This window comes from Ochotona curzoniae, unplaced genomic scaffold (assembly GCF_017591425.1).
Source record: "Ochotona curzoniae isolate NIBS_2020 unplaced genomic scaffold, NIBS_Ocur_1.0 contig_883, whole genome shotgun sequence".
Lineage (NCBI taxonomy): Eukaryota > Metazoa > Chordata > Mammalia > Lagomorpha > Ochotonidae > Ochotona > Ochotona curzoniae.
Window position 1 is genome coordinate 31,377,614 of NW_024466599.1, and position 16,756 is coordinate 31,394,369.

The following is a 16,756-nucleotide window of genomic DNA, read 5'->3' on the forward strand; positions in this document are numbered from 1 at the left end:
TCTTTTTGTTTCTACAGGCTATCAGCCAGTTGTCCCAACAACATTTACTAAAGAGTCCTTCCCACTTGCTTGAGTTGTCATTGGTCTTTTTGTCAAAGATTAATTGGCTGTATTTGTGTGGGTTCCCTTTTGGTGCTTCTATTCTATTCCATTGATCTTCCTTTCTGTCTTTGTGCCAGTACCAGGCTGTTTTGATAACCACTGCTCTATAGTATGTCCAGAGGTCCGGGATTGTGATTCCCCCTGCTAACTTCTTATTTTTCAGGATGGTTCTAGCTATTCGTGGTTTTTTGTGTTTCCAGATGAACTCTTGAATCATTGTATCCAGTTCCGTGAAGAATGTTTTGGGCAATTTGATTGGAATTGCGTTGAAAATGTATATTGCTTGTGGTAGTATAGACATTTTAATGATATTGATTTTGCCTATCCAGGAGCACGGGATGTTATTCCATCTTTTGAGGTTTTGTTCAATTTCCTTTTTAAATAGTTTGTAGTTTTCTTCGAATAGGTCTCCTACGCTTTTGGTTAAATTTATTCCCAAATACTTCATACTTCTCTCTGCTATTTTGAATGGTATCCTGTTGGTTAGATCTTCTTCCATCTTGGTGTTATTTGCGTACACTATGGCTGTTGATTTTCGTTCATTAATTTTGTACCCCGCCACTCTGCCAAACTCTCGTATAAGTTCTAGCAGTTTCTGTATTGAGTCTCCTGGTTTTTCTATGTACAGGATTATGTCATCTGCATATAGTGAAAGCTTGACTTCTTCGTTTCCTATACGTATGCCTTTGATTTCTTTTTCTTGTCTTATGGCCTCTGCAAGTACCTCTAGGACTATGTTGAATAGCAGTGGTGATAGCGGGCACCCTTGTCTTGTTCCAGATCGCAGTGGGAAGGGTTCTAGCTTTTCTCCATTCAGTATGATACTGGCATTGGGTTTTTCATAAATTGCTTTGATTATGTTGTGGATTTTCCCATCTATGCCTACTTTGGCTAGAGTTTTTAGCATGAAGAGGTGTTGGATTTTGTCGAAAGCTTTTTCTGCATCTATTGAAACTATTATGTGGTTCTTGTTTTGCAGTTTTTGGATGTGGTTTATAACATTTATGGATTTCCGAATGTTGAACCATCCCTGCATTCCAGGGATGAATCCTACTTGATCCGGATGAATGATCTGTCTGATGATTTTTTGAATTCTATTGGCTAGGATTTTGTTGAGAATTTTAGCATCAATGTTCATCAGAGAAATAGGTCTGTAGTTTTCCTTCTCTGATGGTTCTCTGTCCGGTTTTGGGATTAAGGTGATGTTAGCTTCATAGAATGAGTTTGGGAGGGTTGCTTCCTCCTCTATTGTTTTGAAGAGCTTGTAGAGGATTGGGGTTAGTTCTGTTCGGAATGTTTTGTAGAATTCTGTAGTGAAGCCGTCTGGGCCTGGGCTTTTTTTCGTTGGGAGATCTTTGATGACTGTTTCAATCTCTACCTCGGTTATGGGTTTATTTAATTCTGCAGTTGCCTCCGGACTGAGTTTTGGTAAGTGGTGGGAGTCCAAGAACTTTTCTATTTCTTGGTGGTCCTCAAATTTGTGGGAGTACAGTTCTTTGTAGTAATTTCTAATTATTTTCTTAATGATTGCAGTGTCTGTTGTTATGTTGCCTTTTTCATCTTTAATGCTATTGATTCTCACTTTCTCTTGTTTTTTTTTGGTCAATCGGGCCAGTGGAGTGTCTATTTTGTTTATTTTCTCAAAAAACCAACTTTTTGATTTGTTGATTTTATGTATAGTTTTTTTGATTTCTATTTGGTTTATCTCCTCCCTTGTTTTGATGATTTCTTGTTTCCTATTGTGTGTGGGACTCTTCTGCTGCTGTTTTTCCAGATCCTGGAGGTGTGAGGTTAGTTCCTGTATTTGGCGTCTTTCTTGGGCCTTGACATGGGCTCCGATTGCGATGAATCTACCTCGTAGCACTGCTTTGGCGGTGTCCCACAAGTTTTGGAATGTTGTATCAGAGTTTTCATTGGTTTCCATAAATTTTTTGATCTCATCTTTAATTTCTTCTCTGACCCATTGTTCGTTTAATAGCATATTGTTCAATTTCCAAGAGTGCCTATACTTCCTGGGGAGTTTTGAGTTGTTGATTTCCAGTTTCATCCCATGGTGGTCTGAGAGGGTACATGGTATGATACTAATGTTTTGGAAGTTGTTTAGATTCGCTTTATGTCCTATCATGTGGTCGATTCTGGAGAAGGTGCCATGCACCGCTGAGAAGAAGGTATAGTCTGTGGCCTTAGGATAAAAAGTTCTATATATGTCTACTAAGTCCAGTTGTTCTATTGTTTGTGTGAGCTCTGTTGTTTCTTTGTTGAGTTTTTGTTTCGTAGACCGGTCCATTGTTGTTAGAGGTGTGTTGAGATCGCCTACAAGAATTGTGCGGGTGTCTATGTCTTCCTTTAAGTCTGTAAGTAATTGCTTTACGTAAGTAGGTGCATTAAGATTCGGTGCATAAACATTAATGATGGTGATTGCTTCTTGATGGATCATTCCTTTCACCAGTATAAAATGGCCTTCCCTGTCTCTTTTGATGTTAGTTAGAATGAAATCTATCTCGTCTGAAATTAGGATAGCTACCCCAGCTTTTTTTTCTCGTCTATTGGCGTGAAATATCTTTTTCCATCCCTTCACTTTCAGTTTCTTTGCATCCTTTCTGGTTAGATGCGTTTCTTGTAGGCAACAGATGGTTGGGTCTTGTTTGATGATCCATTCTATTAATCTCTGTCTTTTGATTGGTGAATTTAGACCATTTGTGTTGAGAGTTAAAATTGAGAGGTTGCAATTTTGCCCTGCCATGTGATTGTGTTGTGTGTGTGTTGTTGCCTATGTAATTGTCTTGTTGGTGCGGCCTTTAGTTTGGAGACCTTCTTATTTGCCAACTTTGTTTGTGATTTGCCTCCTTTTTGTCCGGGACTAGCGCATTTCTAAGGAGACTTTGCAGAGCTGGTTTTGTGTAGACATATTCTTCTAGTTTTTCTTTGCTATTGAAGTATCTGATTTCGTTCTCATATACAAATGAGATCTTTGCTGGGTAGATTATTTTTGGTTGACAGTTGTTTTGTTTCAGGACTTGGAAGATCTTTGTCCATTCTCTCCTTGCTTGTAGGGTCTCTTCGGAGAAGTCAGCAGTGATCCTGATGGGTTTTCCCCTGTATGTGATCTTTTCTCTACTTCGTACTTGTCTCAGGATTCCTTCTTTGTCTTCATTGGAGTAGAACTTGAGCACCGTGTGTCTGGGTGAAGATCTCTTTGGATCATGTCTGTTGGGAGTTCTCTGTCCATCCTGTATGCGGGGTGGGTTCGTGTTCCAAGTGTTTTGGAAGTTTTCCTGTATAATTTCATCGAGCACTGCTTGCATCCCAGATTCTCTTTCTACTCCCTCGGGGAGGCCGATGATCCGAATATTCAATTTTCTAAGGTAATCCTTCATCTCTTGCATCATTTTATTAGTTTTGCTGAGGTTTGTCTCCAGCTGTTTAATTCGCTGGGCACTTTCATTTTGTGTGTCTTCTGTTTCAGAGATCCTTTCCTCTGCCGCATTTATTCTGTTGATGAGGCTTTCAATCTTATTATCTTGGGCATCCAGTTTGGTTTTGATTTGTTGTATTTCGGTGATTATGCGGTTCTGGAGGTCTTCCAGCTTTATGTCCACGTCTCTGAGAGATTTTAGCATTATTTTCATCAATTCCTTTGTTGGTAACACTTCCATGTCTTCATCTCGTATCGTCGATATTGATAATGGCTTTTGGCCCTTGTTTGGTGGGGTGCTGGCTCTTTCATCTGGAGCACAACTCTTTCTGGTGGTTTTTCCCATTGCGTTGGTGTATTCTGGTGAGGCAAATGGGCCCGTGTGTTGAGGGGCTGTCAGGTGCTTTCCTGTAGAGATTGGAGCCTGTAGGCGTGGTGTTGCCGGGCGTGGTAATTTTCAAGGCACCGTTGGTGCGTTCTCAGGGCCCGGGGCTGTAGAGCACCACCTTGGGGGCCCAGTGGATTCCAGGCACACTCTGGGCACCTCTTCTACAGGTGTGACACCCCAGGGCGTGGCGGGATGGAGGCGCTCTCTGGGTGTGCTCCCTTCACGGGAATCCGCAGGGCGTAGAAGGTTTTATGTGCTTTCTCCCTGCGTTCTCCGTGTCAGGGACTGCAGGGTTTTTCAGAGCCCACCTGGTGCGTCTCCCACACACGGGACTGTGGGTGAGGCACTTTCCAGGCGTGGCTCTTATGCAGTGAATCCACCACTCGTGGTGTGTGGGTGTTCAGAGCCCCTGCTCCCGTGTGGCTCCCCCACACAGGCCCTTAGCGGAGGAGTGGCCCAGGCGCCCTGTTATAATGACTTCACGGCGGCAGGTTCGCACCGTGTCAGTTTGGTGCAGGAGTTCTCCTGTCACCTGACACCTGCGCTACGGAGGTGCTGCTGCTGTAGGCGGGGCGCCCAGCCCGCTCGGTGTGGCGTTCAGAGTCCTGGTGGTTTCAAGCACTCACCAGGCAGGATGTGGGGGACTCCAGACCCTCGCCAGCTACCTCTGCGCACCGAGCCGCACTGGTCCCCTCAGCGCAAGAACATCCGATGCGCCTTCCCGGGGCCCCCTCAGCCACCAACACAACACCACTGTACGTAGTTCCACACAGACCCAACAGTTTCGGCCGTCTGCTCCGCGTTCTGAGGCTGTAGCCTCAGCAGGGGGCAAGAAATGCGGAGGCTGCCACGTCAACCCCCAGCTCACCAAAGTCCGGCCGCTGCAGTCTGCCTCCACCGCTGCCGAAGGCCTCCCGCCGGTGACGATCCCCCTGATCTCCCCGCCTCCGAGCTGGCCGCGTCTCCCGTCAGGCCGTTTTCAAGAGTGACTCAGCAGGTCTGGAGTGGGATGTCGGTTTCTCTGCCTTTGCCCTGCTCCGTTCTCGTTGTTCTTCCGAGTTGTGTGGATCTTTTTGGCTCCACACTGTCCCAGGGAGCTTCACGGACCTCTCCCTGCGGTTCCCTGCTGTTCCTCTTTGCTGCTTCTGTAGCGTTCTATCCCTCTCTCACTAGCTGCTCCCTCACAGTCTTCCTCCTACGTCGGCCATCTTCCTCTCTCGTGAAGTTCACTTTTATAGGAAACCTACACTCTGATGACAAATCTACTTCTGTGACAGTAACATCCATCCACTCCTAAGGGCAGATTCATTATGGGATCATCTCTTACTCAAGGTCATATTGCTTGACATTGTGCCATTGACATTACATTTTCCACACCTGACTTCCCATCCTGGCTGTGATTTACCAGCCAGGAGTCCTCTTGGTAGGTCAACTGGAGGTTACACTGCACTTTCCCCATACCAAGTTTCCTCATTGGCGTTTAAGCTTTCATTTGCTTATCTTTCAAGTGGCAAATCAGGACAGAGGGTTGAACCCAGATTCCATATTAGAGTCCTGGTTTTTGCATATCCAGTACAACTATGAGAGGCAATGAATGATGGCCCAAGTATTTGGGGTCTAGTCAACCAGATGTGAGATCCGCAAGGCTCCTAGCTTTGGTGTGGCCAAGCCTTGCAGGCATTTGGGAAAGCAGCAGCACAAATTGTTCTTTTTCCCTCTTTGTCTCTCTGTATCTACATCAATCAATAAATCCTTCTAACAAAGGAAATGGTATTGTGAATAGTATCATTTAAACCTACAAAGCCAGAAGTTTGATCCAGGTTTCCATGTAGGAGGTAGGTATCTAAGCACTTGGACTATCACCATCTTCCACTGCTTTTCTGAGCCATCATCAGAGAGCTCCATCAGAAATATAGCAGCCAAGGCTCCAACTGGCACCCATTTGAGATGCTAGTAATTCAGGCATCCCCTTAACCTGATATGCCACAATGCTGGCACCCAGCATTTGAAACATTATGTTCTGAAACTCAGTGTGGTAGTCTAGTGGCTAAAGTCCTTGCCTTACATATGCTGGGATCCCATATGGGCTCCGGTTTGTGTCCTGGAAACCCTGCTTAGCATCCAGCTCCCTACTTGTGGCCTGGAAAAACAGTTGAGGTTGGCCCAAAGCTTTGGGACCCTGCATCCACATGGGAAACCTGGAAGAAGCTCCTGTTGAGAGAGGAGTTAGTGGGTAGTAGGCAGTTAGGGTATTCTGGGTCCCCCAGTAAAAGAGAATTTCCCCACCATGTCTTGAACTCACCAGGTCACGTCTCTTCCAAGGGACAAGGATGCTATTAGCATATCAATTCCCCACCTGAAGTATCGGCCATCCCCTCTGGCCATTGTGGGAGGGCCTCAGGCTGATCTCTTTATCATTGAAAGGAGTAATACACATCTGCCTAAGGCCTGGAATGTCCTATGTCTGGTATCTCTGTGACCTTTTGTCCCAAGGCCAGGTACCTTGGAAATCAGGAACTTTCTTTGTTTATGGAGAAACATCTTTGAGGGAATCCTTTAAAAGGTGCATTCCCCACCATTGATACGGGTTCTTATTTTCCTGCCACTATGGCAGAGCACTGAGGTCCTTTTCCTCCTGCCACTATGGCAGGAGGTAAGGGTCTTTTCTATCTCAAAGCCCCCTCCCGTCACTAGGACGGGAGTCTTCTCTTCTCAACTTTTCTAATAAATCTTGCTTTAAAACTAAACTGTGTCCGCATGAAAATTCTTCTTTCCTGCGAGACAAGAATTTGAGGTTGCTGCCATACTCGGAGTCAAAATTCCTGCAACACTGTGTCTTGGCTTCAGATCAGCTCTGCTCCAGTTACTGTGCCTACTTGGGGAGAGAATCAGTGGATAGAAGATCTTTCTCTGTGTCTCTCCTTTCCTTGCTGGCCTTCAATCCACTCCAGTTCTTACTGTTAGATGTTTCAGCCCAGCCAAGGCTCATTCATACCCAGACACTGCTCACACAAGTATCAGTAGGAGCAGAGACCTAGCCTAGTCCACCCTCATCTACCCTGGTTCTCACGAGCACCAGATGGTGCTGGCGTATAACCCAGTCTGATGCGTTCAGTCCCAGTTTACATGTGTGCCAAGGGAGACTGCAGCCATATCTAGACCAGAATGCATCACCCACTCTAGCCCCCAACACTCTCCTGTGGGAACCCCATCTCAGCAAGGGTGCACTCTCACAGCTCCCCAACTGAGCCTATTCCCAGCCCTGATTACGTGCATGCCAGAGGTTGCTCTGACCCAGTTGGCTTAGCCCCTCACCTGTCTCAGTCTTTGCCTTTGATGCTCTGGCCTAGTATCCTTGGCTCATGCAGACCAGTTGGTGTAAGAACCCAGCTTGGCATGACCTGTGCTCCATCCTGATTTCTGCTCTTCCTTGTGAGTTGAGGTTTGCTCAGCCCTGCCTGGTCTGCCCCCTTCCATAACCAACCCACACATTAGACAACCATTGGAGCTACTTTGCCCAGCTTGCCCGACCCCCAGGCTTGGACCATTTGATCATCAGTGATAGTTGTGATCCACTAAAGGAGTTTCCCAATTTCCCCCACTTGACCCACTCTCAGACCAGACATGCCAGTGGGTGTTAACCCAATGCTCGGCATAGTCTGGCCTTCCATTTTGGCCTTGTATGAGCTGGTGAGCATTGTAGCCCAGCCTTCCCCACACCCTGTTTTAGGATGCACATTTGGGAACTGCTGCTGCCTTGACCGGCCCAGACTGTTTTCAGTTCCTTTGCCCATGAGTGATGGCAGTTCTATGGTCACATCTAGCTCATCCATCACCACCTCAACTCTTGAGCTAACCAGCGGGTCTTGTATTTCCACAGGATTTGTCCCACACATCCCCCACAGTATCTACCCCTGGTTCTCTAAGTCTTGGTTCTTACACTCACCTGCAGGGACTGCATCCTGGAAGAGGAGTTCCCCAAGCTCCTCTATCAGGTCATCTCCCAGTCACAGACCAAGCTCATACCAGTGGGTTCTCAGCCCAGCCTGACTGGGTCTACCTCCTGCCCTAAAAAAAAAAAAAACCAGTAGCCTTGCCTGACCTCCCTACACCCATTCTGGCTCTTACTGTAGGTATTACAGCTCAGACCTGACTAGTTCACCCCTGAGACCCAGCTCTCACATGGTTCAGCAAGTACCAAGATATAGCCCAGCCTATCCTACACCCACCCTGGCTCTGCAAGCACCAGCAGATGCTGGAGCCTAGCCCAGTCTGGCATACCCCAAACTCAGGCCTAACCCATGCTGAAGGACACTACAGTCATGTCCAGCCCAGTTTGTCACCCCCCACTCCAGATCTTGTGCTTACCAGTGGGAACCACAACCCTGATGGGTTGTCCCCTTAGCTCCCTGACTAGGCTCGCTTGCAGCCACAGATCATAAACATGCTAGTGGTTGCTCCGATCCGGTCCTGTATAGCCTATCCCCATCTTTGCCTTTGCCATCAGATGCTGGGATCTGGCATGGCCTGCCTCACTGCCCATCCCAACTCTAATGATGGGTGTTACGGCCTAGCACTTCCCATTCTTACCCCATCCTGGCTTTCATGCAAACTTGTAGGTGTAATAACCTAGCCCAGCATGGCCCTCACCCCATCCTGGCTCCTGACATGCCAAGGTGTTATAGTTTGGCCTGGCCCTTCCAGATCCATCCTTACAGAACCAATCCACACACTTGCTGAGATGTGGGGCAGCCTTGTCTAGTCTGACCAACACCTAGGGCTTTACTATGTGTTTACCAGCAGGAGTAACAGCCCACTAGGGGTGTTTCCCAAGTTCTCCTACCAAGCCCATTCCAGACCCAGATCTCACATGTGCCAGTGGGTGCTAGGCCCTTACCCAACACAGTCTGCTCCTTCTGTCTCTGTCTTTGTGTGCTGGTAGATATTGTTACCCAACCTGCCCCACTCCCTATTCTTGGGTATGCCATGCTTACTTCAGCCTGGATCAGCCTGGCCAGTTCCTAACGCCAGTACCTGTGAGTGTTGATGGGTTCCATGATCATGCCTAGCTCAGCCTGTCACTACCTCTAACTCTTGAGCAAACCAGCAGGTATTGCAGTTTCACAGGGTTGAGCCCACATATCCCCCCCCAGAATCTGCCCCCAGATCTGGTTCTCTCACATGCTGGTTATTGTCATGGCCCAGCCTAATGTTACTTGTCTCCTGTTCCAACACTCACTGGTGGGTACTACGATTTAGCCCTGCTAGGTAGATCCCCAGCCCTAGCTTAGGTGTGCGCCGGTGGGTGGTGGTCAGTGGTGGTCATTGGTGGTCAGTGCTAACTAGCTCAGCTCAGGTCTTCCATGTGGACGGGTGTATTAGTCTGATCCAGAAAGGTCCTCCAGCTTCACTCCTCCAAACTGCTGGGTCTCAGCCCCATTGCCTACTTACAAGTACAGTGGCCTTGTTGATGGAAGGCCGCCAGAAGTCATGCCCTACCTGCAACATACTCTCTCAGTGACCTTCCCTCCTTCACATCCCCATACCCTGGTCCCTTAATGATCCATAGTCCCTATGCCCCAAAGCTCCTGGGTTTCCCAGCCATATCTTTCCATGCCAAGTCTTTTAGTGGCATGGTTTGATGGCTCTGTCAGCCCACGAGGAGCCCAAGATCATAGATGGGCCCCCAGACCTGGTCTTCTAGCATGTTGGTCTGGGACCTTACCCCTCCGTTTGCCTGGGATGCAAGTGTATGCATAAGACCCCACAGCCGCCTCACCATACTAGCACACCACACTAGCATGGGGCCTTTCCCTCTCCCCCTCCTACCTGCCATTAGGCCTGAAACATGTGTGTGATCATGCTTGTTCCAACAGCCCCCAGCATGAGTTCACAGACAGCTCAAGCTCAGGGAAGAAAGCAAGGCCACCAGTGGTTCTGGCTCAGCAAGGAGGAAGGAAGCAACTGGCAGTTCTGCTCCACGTTTTTTGTTTTTGAAAGTCAGTGTTGGGCCCAGTGCGGTGGCACAGTGGTTAAAGTCCTCACCTTGCATGCCCAGGATCCCATATGAATGCCGGTTCTAATCCCAGCAGCCCCACTTCCTATCCGGCTCCCTGCCTGTGGCCCGGGAAAGCAGTCCAGGACGGCCCAAAGCATTGGGACCCTGCACCCGCGTGGGAGACCCAGAAGAGGCTCCTGGCTTCAGATCGGCATAGCATCAGCTGTTGCGCTCTCTTGGGGAGTGAATCATCGGACGCAAGATCTTCCTCTCTGTCTCTCCTCTCTGTATATCCACCTTTCCAATAAAAAAAAAAAAAGTCAGTGTTACAGAGATAGAAGGTGAGACAGGCAAGAGATCCCCATCTGCTAGTTAACTCTTCAAACAGCCATGACAGCCACAGCTGAGCTGGTCTGAAGCTAGGAGCCAAGAGATTCAGTTCTCCCACATGGGCACAGGGGCCCAAGGACTTGGGCCATCTTCTGCTGCTTTCCCAGGCACACTAGCAGGGAGCTGGATCAGAAGAGAGCAATCTGTACTTGAACCACCATCCATGTGGGATGCCAGAGCCACAGGTAGAAGCTTAAACTATCCTCTAGGCACCAGCCCCCAAGACTGCTGTCTTACCATCAATGTTTTTATTATTCTTTAGCTTTGTTTAGCTGTCCTGTCCTTACTCCTATAACTTTGTAAGTTGCTTCTGATTTCTATCCTGTACAGCCACATCTCTGGTTTCTTAATCCTCCCTTTGTCCTATTCAGGATGCTTTTTGCTCTTTGTGAATTTCTACTTTTAATCTGACTCTTGGACTTCTCCCACTGGGAACCATGAAAAAGTGGACAGTGCAATTGGAGATGGTTAGGAAGTGATATGTTTTTTTTTTTAAAGATTTATTTTTATTATTTTTTCATTGGAAAAGCGGATATACAGAGAGGAGAGACAAAGAGGAAGATCTTGCGTCCGATGATTCACTCCCCAAGTGAGCGCAACGGGCCGATACTATGCCGATCTGAAGCCAGGAGCCTCTTCCGGGTCTCCCACACGGGTGCAGGTTCCCAAAGCTTTTGGGCCGTCCTCGACTGCTTTCCCAGGCCACAGGCAGGGAGCTGGAAGGGAAGCGGGGCTGCCGGGATTAGAACCGGCGCCCATTTGGGATCCCGGGGGTGCAAGGCGAGGACCTTTAACCACTTGCGCCACCGCGCCGGGCCCAGGAAGTGATATGTTAACAGAGACTTCTTAGACAGACCTCTGTCTTGGCTCATATGATTGCCTTTTCTGCTGTGCCTTTTCCCATCCTGTGTACCTGATACTTTTGTATTTGACTTTCGGGTAGGTATGTCTTCCTCTTTGATGTCTTCTTGGCCCTGTACTTCCTCCTCCATCACCTTGTCCATCTGTTTCTTTGACCACACTGCAAGACTTAGACTCATCACACCTATGAAATTCTGTGATACCTAGTTGTCATCCTGGTTGAAAATCTAAATCAAGTTAGATTTCAGCTGGCGGTCATCCTAAATCATAATGGCTAGTCTATACCAGGTACTGTGTGAGGTAGAGTGCATACTAGAGAGGTATAATAGTGGGCAAAATCATAGACAGACTTTGTTCTGTAGATTACACTTTTTCAGGGGCACAGCCATTTATGAAATACACGCCTCTCATACCACTTGGCATCTTATGAGAAAGCTATAAAAAAAATTCAGAGAAATACTACAAAGGAGAGATATGCTGTGCTGAAAATTTACTAAAGAGGAGCTAGCACCATGGCTCAAAAAGCTAAACCTCCGCCTCCAAACACCAGAAGCCCATATGCACACCAGTTCGTATCCTGGCTGCTCCACTTCCAATCCAGATCCCTGCTTGTGTCTGGGAAAGCAGTGGAGAATGACCCAATTCCTTGGGACCCCACACTCACTAGGAGAATTAAAGAGACTCCTGGCTTCGGATTGGCTCAGCTGTAGCCATTGAGACCATTTGAAACATTGGGCAGAAGATCTTCCTGTCTGTCTATCCTTCTCTCTGTAAATCTGCCTTTCCAATAAAAATAAATAAAAGTTTTCTTTAAAAGGCTTACTAAAGAAGTGTAAAAATCCATTCACTTACTCATTTTAATAAATATATTTCAAGAGCCACCTCAAAGAAACAAAAATGCTAAAGACATCCATTTCCCAACCACCAACTCCAGGACCTCAATAATGATCTGGGGACCCTAACTCAGGAAGTGACTAATCCCATGAATATACCACCTTGGCTAAGGTCTGGGGCATTATCAAGTTCCTCCAGAACCTTAATAGACTTGGTAGGGTAGGGTGCGGGGACATATCCCTTGAATAAGGTAGGTGAAGATATGGAACTCACATCCCAATAGGATGAGGTAGGATGGAAACAGATAGTAAACAAGTAAATATATAGCAGGTGGTGTAAATGGCTAATAATAAAACTAAGTGGGGAAAAGGGACAGCTGGTAACAGAGGAGGTGCTATTTTAGATAGGAAGGTCAGGGAAGGCCTCCATCAGAAGCTGTCGTTTGATCAGACACCTGGAAGGAAATGAGGGAAGAATCCTTCGTTGAAGAAAAGGAATCAGGAAAAGCTTGCTAGATCAAAAAAAGGGCAAGTGGAAACTCCTGAGTGTGGCCTTGGTCAAGTCAAGGAATCAGGAGGCAAGAGTTGTGGGACAGAGGGAACAGGGGAATGAGAAAGATCAGCTCTTGCGGATCCTTGTAGGCGGTGGTAGGCACAGTTGATCAGAGGGCTCAACAGATGTTTCTCCTCCTCCTTCTGGTATGCCACTCTATATTTCAAAATTTAGAAAAATCAAAAATCTGATTTCCCAACCTCTTGCAACTGGAATTCTAGTTCTGCCTTATGTTTTGCCAGTCAGACCCTGTCATGCAACTTAGAATTGGATACAGAATTGAGTGGACAAAGAGGTAATAGGAGAGGCATTTGAGGTTGATAAGGCTAGATGATGTCCTGGATGTGGTAGTGAAGGAAGGACGAGTATTCAAGATAACTTCTCAATTTCAACCCGGTTTGGTTCACATGTCTACCTCTGACCCAATCATTGTAGACAGAGAAATGGCATGCTTCACTAATCAGTGCTGGATTATGTGTTCCATTCTTTCATGGTGGGGAGACAGGAGTACAGGAAGGTGGCTCTACGTGAACCTGTGGAAAGGGCCCCCTAAAATAAAAAAGAAGCTCTTCTTTAATTACTACAATTACAAGGGAATGCTAGGCAAGCCAAAACAATTGGTTACCAGACCACTATTAATCATCCACCATTCATTCAGTGCTAATCTTAAAGAACAGGACTATGTCTTGCTTTACAGACTTAATGACCACTACAGTACGTAATATGTATGTGTTCAGTAAATATTTGTTGGATGAATAAAGAATGAAATAATAAATATCATATACAAACTTCCAGAGGTCATAAAGCTAGAACATGGAGTAAAGATTTACAGTAGGAAATATGACTGAGCTGCAGGTTAGGGCCAAATAAGAGGAAGACGTATGGACTCAGCTGAAGAATTTGTATATTACTCTGCACAGTTCATGGGCAGGAAACAACATGACCCATGCAAAACCTTCCAAAAAGTAAGCCAATAGAATGTCTGGAATGAATTTGGTGGTACGATTCCTAATACAAAAAAGTTTTATGGTGGGAGGGGTGGGTGTTTTGGTACTGCCCCTTGAGACACCTGCATCCCGTATCAGAGTGCTTAAAGTGGGTTCTGCCTCCATTTCAGATCTAGTTTCCTGCTAATGTGCATCCAGAGAGGCAGCAGGTGAGGGCTCATGAAACTGGGATGATGACAACTATGTAGAGACTTGAACTGAGTCTGGGGCCCCAGGCTTTGGGCTGCCTCATCATTGGCTTTGGTAGGTATTTGGGGAGTGAACTAGCAGATGTAAGATCTCTGTCTCTGTGCTTTTCAAATATAAATAAATGAATAAACAAAAATGTTAAATGAAGTTCATTGAAAAGTTGAATGAGAAGATCAGGTTTTTTTTGGTGCAAACATTTTTGAAGCTCATGCATAGGTTTTATTTAAGGTACAGTTTTGATAAGCTGCAAAGACTCCTCCTAGTTGGAAAGATAGCTCTTTTTTTTAAGATTTCTTTTATTTTTATTGGAAAGACAGTATACAGAGAATAGGAGAGACAGAGAGGAAGATCTTCCATCTGATGATTCAATCCCCAAGTGACTACAACGGCTGGTGCTGAGCCAATACAAAGCCAGGAGCCAGGAATTTCTTCCAGGACTCTCCTTTTCTTTCTCTGTGTATCTCTCTCTTTCTCTCTGTGCCTTTAAAGTAAAGCAAATTAATATGGTGGCTGGCCAATTAATAAATCAATACAGGGTAGGCCAAGGCTCTGGCTGGAGTGCTGGCATCCTATATGGGTGCCTGTTTCTGCCCCAGCTGCTCCACTCTCAGTTCAACTCTCTGCTTATGGCCTAGCAGAGGATAGCTCAAAAAGCTTGGGCTCCTGCACGCATGAGGGAGACCTGGAAGAGACTCCTAGCTTCCAGCTTCAGCAGCCACTTGGGGAGTGAACGAGCAGATGGAAGATCTCTCTCTGTAACTCTGCCTTTCAAGTACAAATAATATAAATGTTTTTAAAATAAAATAAATGAGTACATTGATATTACATTGTATTATATTAAGATTTTGAGGTTCAAAGATTACTAGGGAGGTGACAGTGTGAGGAAAAGGAACAGAGAAATCAACAGGGAGAATGATGAATTTGGTATGACTTTTTGAGATGTCTGCTGGATAACTTAAAGTAGTTCCCAAGACAGTTGAAAATGTGCTTTTAGAAGCTGGGATGTTAGGAAACATTTGTGTTGAGTTTTGGTGTGGTAGTCTGTGAGGAGGTGGCTGGCTGAGTTTATTCCAGTCCTTCCTTCCATACACCAAAGAATTCAAAATGGAGGCAAAAAAAAAAAAAACAATTTACAGGAAATCAGGATCCTCGAGCAAATGCAAACTTAAGAACTAAATCAGGGCCCAGCACCATAGCCTAGTGGCTAAAATCCTCGCCTTGCATGTGCCAGAATTCCATATAGGTGCCAGTTCTAGTCCTAACAGTCCCACTTCCTATCCAGCTTCCTGCTTACGGCCTGGGAAAGCAGTCCTGGATGGTCCAAAAGCCTTGGAACCCTGCACTCTCACGGGAGACCTGAAGAGGCTCTGAGCTGCTGGCTTCAGATTGGCTCAGCTTTGGCTGGCCACTTGGGGAGTGAATCAGCGGCCAGAAGATCTTTCTCTCTGTCTCTCCTCCTCTCTATATATCTGACTTTCCAAAAAAAAAAAGAATAAATAATAAATAAATAAAAGAACTAAGTCAGAGAGAGAGAATAAATAGCCAAACATAAGAAGACCCCCAAACAAGAAAACTTTCTTAAGAAGGAAATTAACCCTCTATGAGTTGGGCCTTCCCTTGATACCACACAGTGGTATAAAGGTTGTTGTGGATGATGCCCAATGGAATATTTAAAAGAGCAGAGTTTGGGGTGCAGCTTGAGCACTGCCCATTTCCATGCCAATTTTGCAAATATCTGAACTGTTATGGTGTCAGGTGCATGATGGAAGTGGGCGTGTCCCCCATGATCACTTTATAAATGACCTAGAGGTTCTGGTGGTGATGGATGAGGGGATGTGTTCTTAAACTATTTAGATATTTCTGATTAGCAGCATTGTGGAACTTTGGGTTTCCACTACCTAGTAATGGAGTGGGGAGGAGGGGAAGTGCGTGGCAGGCAGGCCTGACACTGCACAGCAAGGAAGGCTGGACACTGCACAGGGAACTGTCGTACTGCCTGAGCCTCTGCTTTCCCACAGCAGGGGAGGCTGTGGCCTTGGCCCTCGAGCCTCTCCTGGCCTGCAGCTGTTCAACAGTGGGCCTGCTGGGACACTCAGACCTCAGTGGCTCCCACGATCTACCTACCTTCCCATGACAACTAAAGAAAACAGGATGGAGACGAGAATGCTGCAGAAGAGCAACTAGTAAAGGCTGCAGAACGGAGTTTTCTTTTTTTTTTCTTTAAAGATTTATTTTTATTATTTTTTTATTGGAAAGGCAGATATACAGAGAGGAGAGACAGAGAGGAAGATCTTCCGTCCGATGATTCACTCCCCAAGTGAGCGCAATGGCTGATACTATGCCGATCCGAAGCCAGGAGCCTCCTCCGGGTCTCCCACGCGGGTGCAGGGTCCGAATGCTTTGGGCCATCCTCGACTGCTTTCCCAGGCCACAGGCAGGGAGCTGGAAGGGAAGTGGGGCTGCTGGGATAGAACCGGTGCCCATATGGGATCCTGGGCGTGCAAAGTGAAGGACCTTAACCACTGTGCCACCGCGCTGGGCCCAGAATGGAGTTTTCAAAGACTGAAACACAAAGATCTGTAAGGACATGACTTAGATAAAATCTTATCATGTGTAGATTTCTCTACTTTAGCCATTAAATCACACCCACAAATTTGTCATATTAATTAGGCCATCTGGAAGTGAGACTTGCTAACTGTTCCTGAACTCCTCTCAAATCCATTTCAAAAAGCCTCTTGTTCTCTTGTTTTTAAATCATTGTTTTATTAAATCTTCAAATCCTCTTATAAATCCCAAACATATTCCTGAGTTTTCCTGAATAGAATAGTGCTTCTAAAGCATTCCTTTCCTTTCATTGTGTGGCTATCTTTAGCACGTAAGAATTATTTAGACATTACATTCAAGGCCAACCCTTTTCAAGACTAGGAAGTGAGTTATTTGATTTCAGAGCATAGCATGCCTGTGGCATTTTCCCCCCTCCTTCACAGAGCAGGGAGTGTCACCATGAGCTAATCTATTTG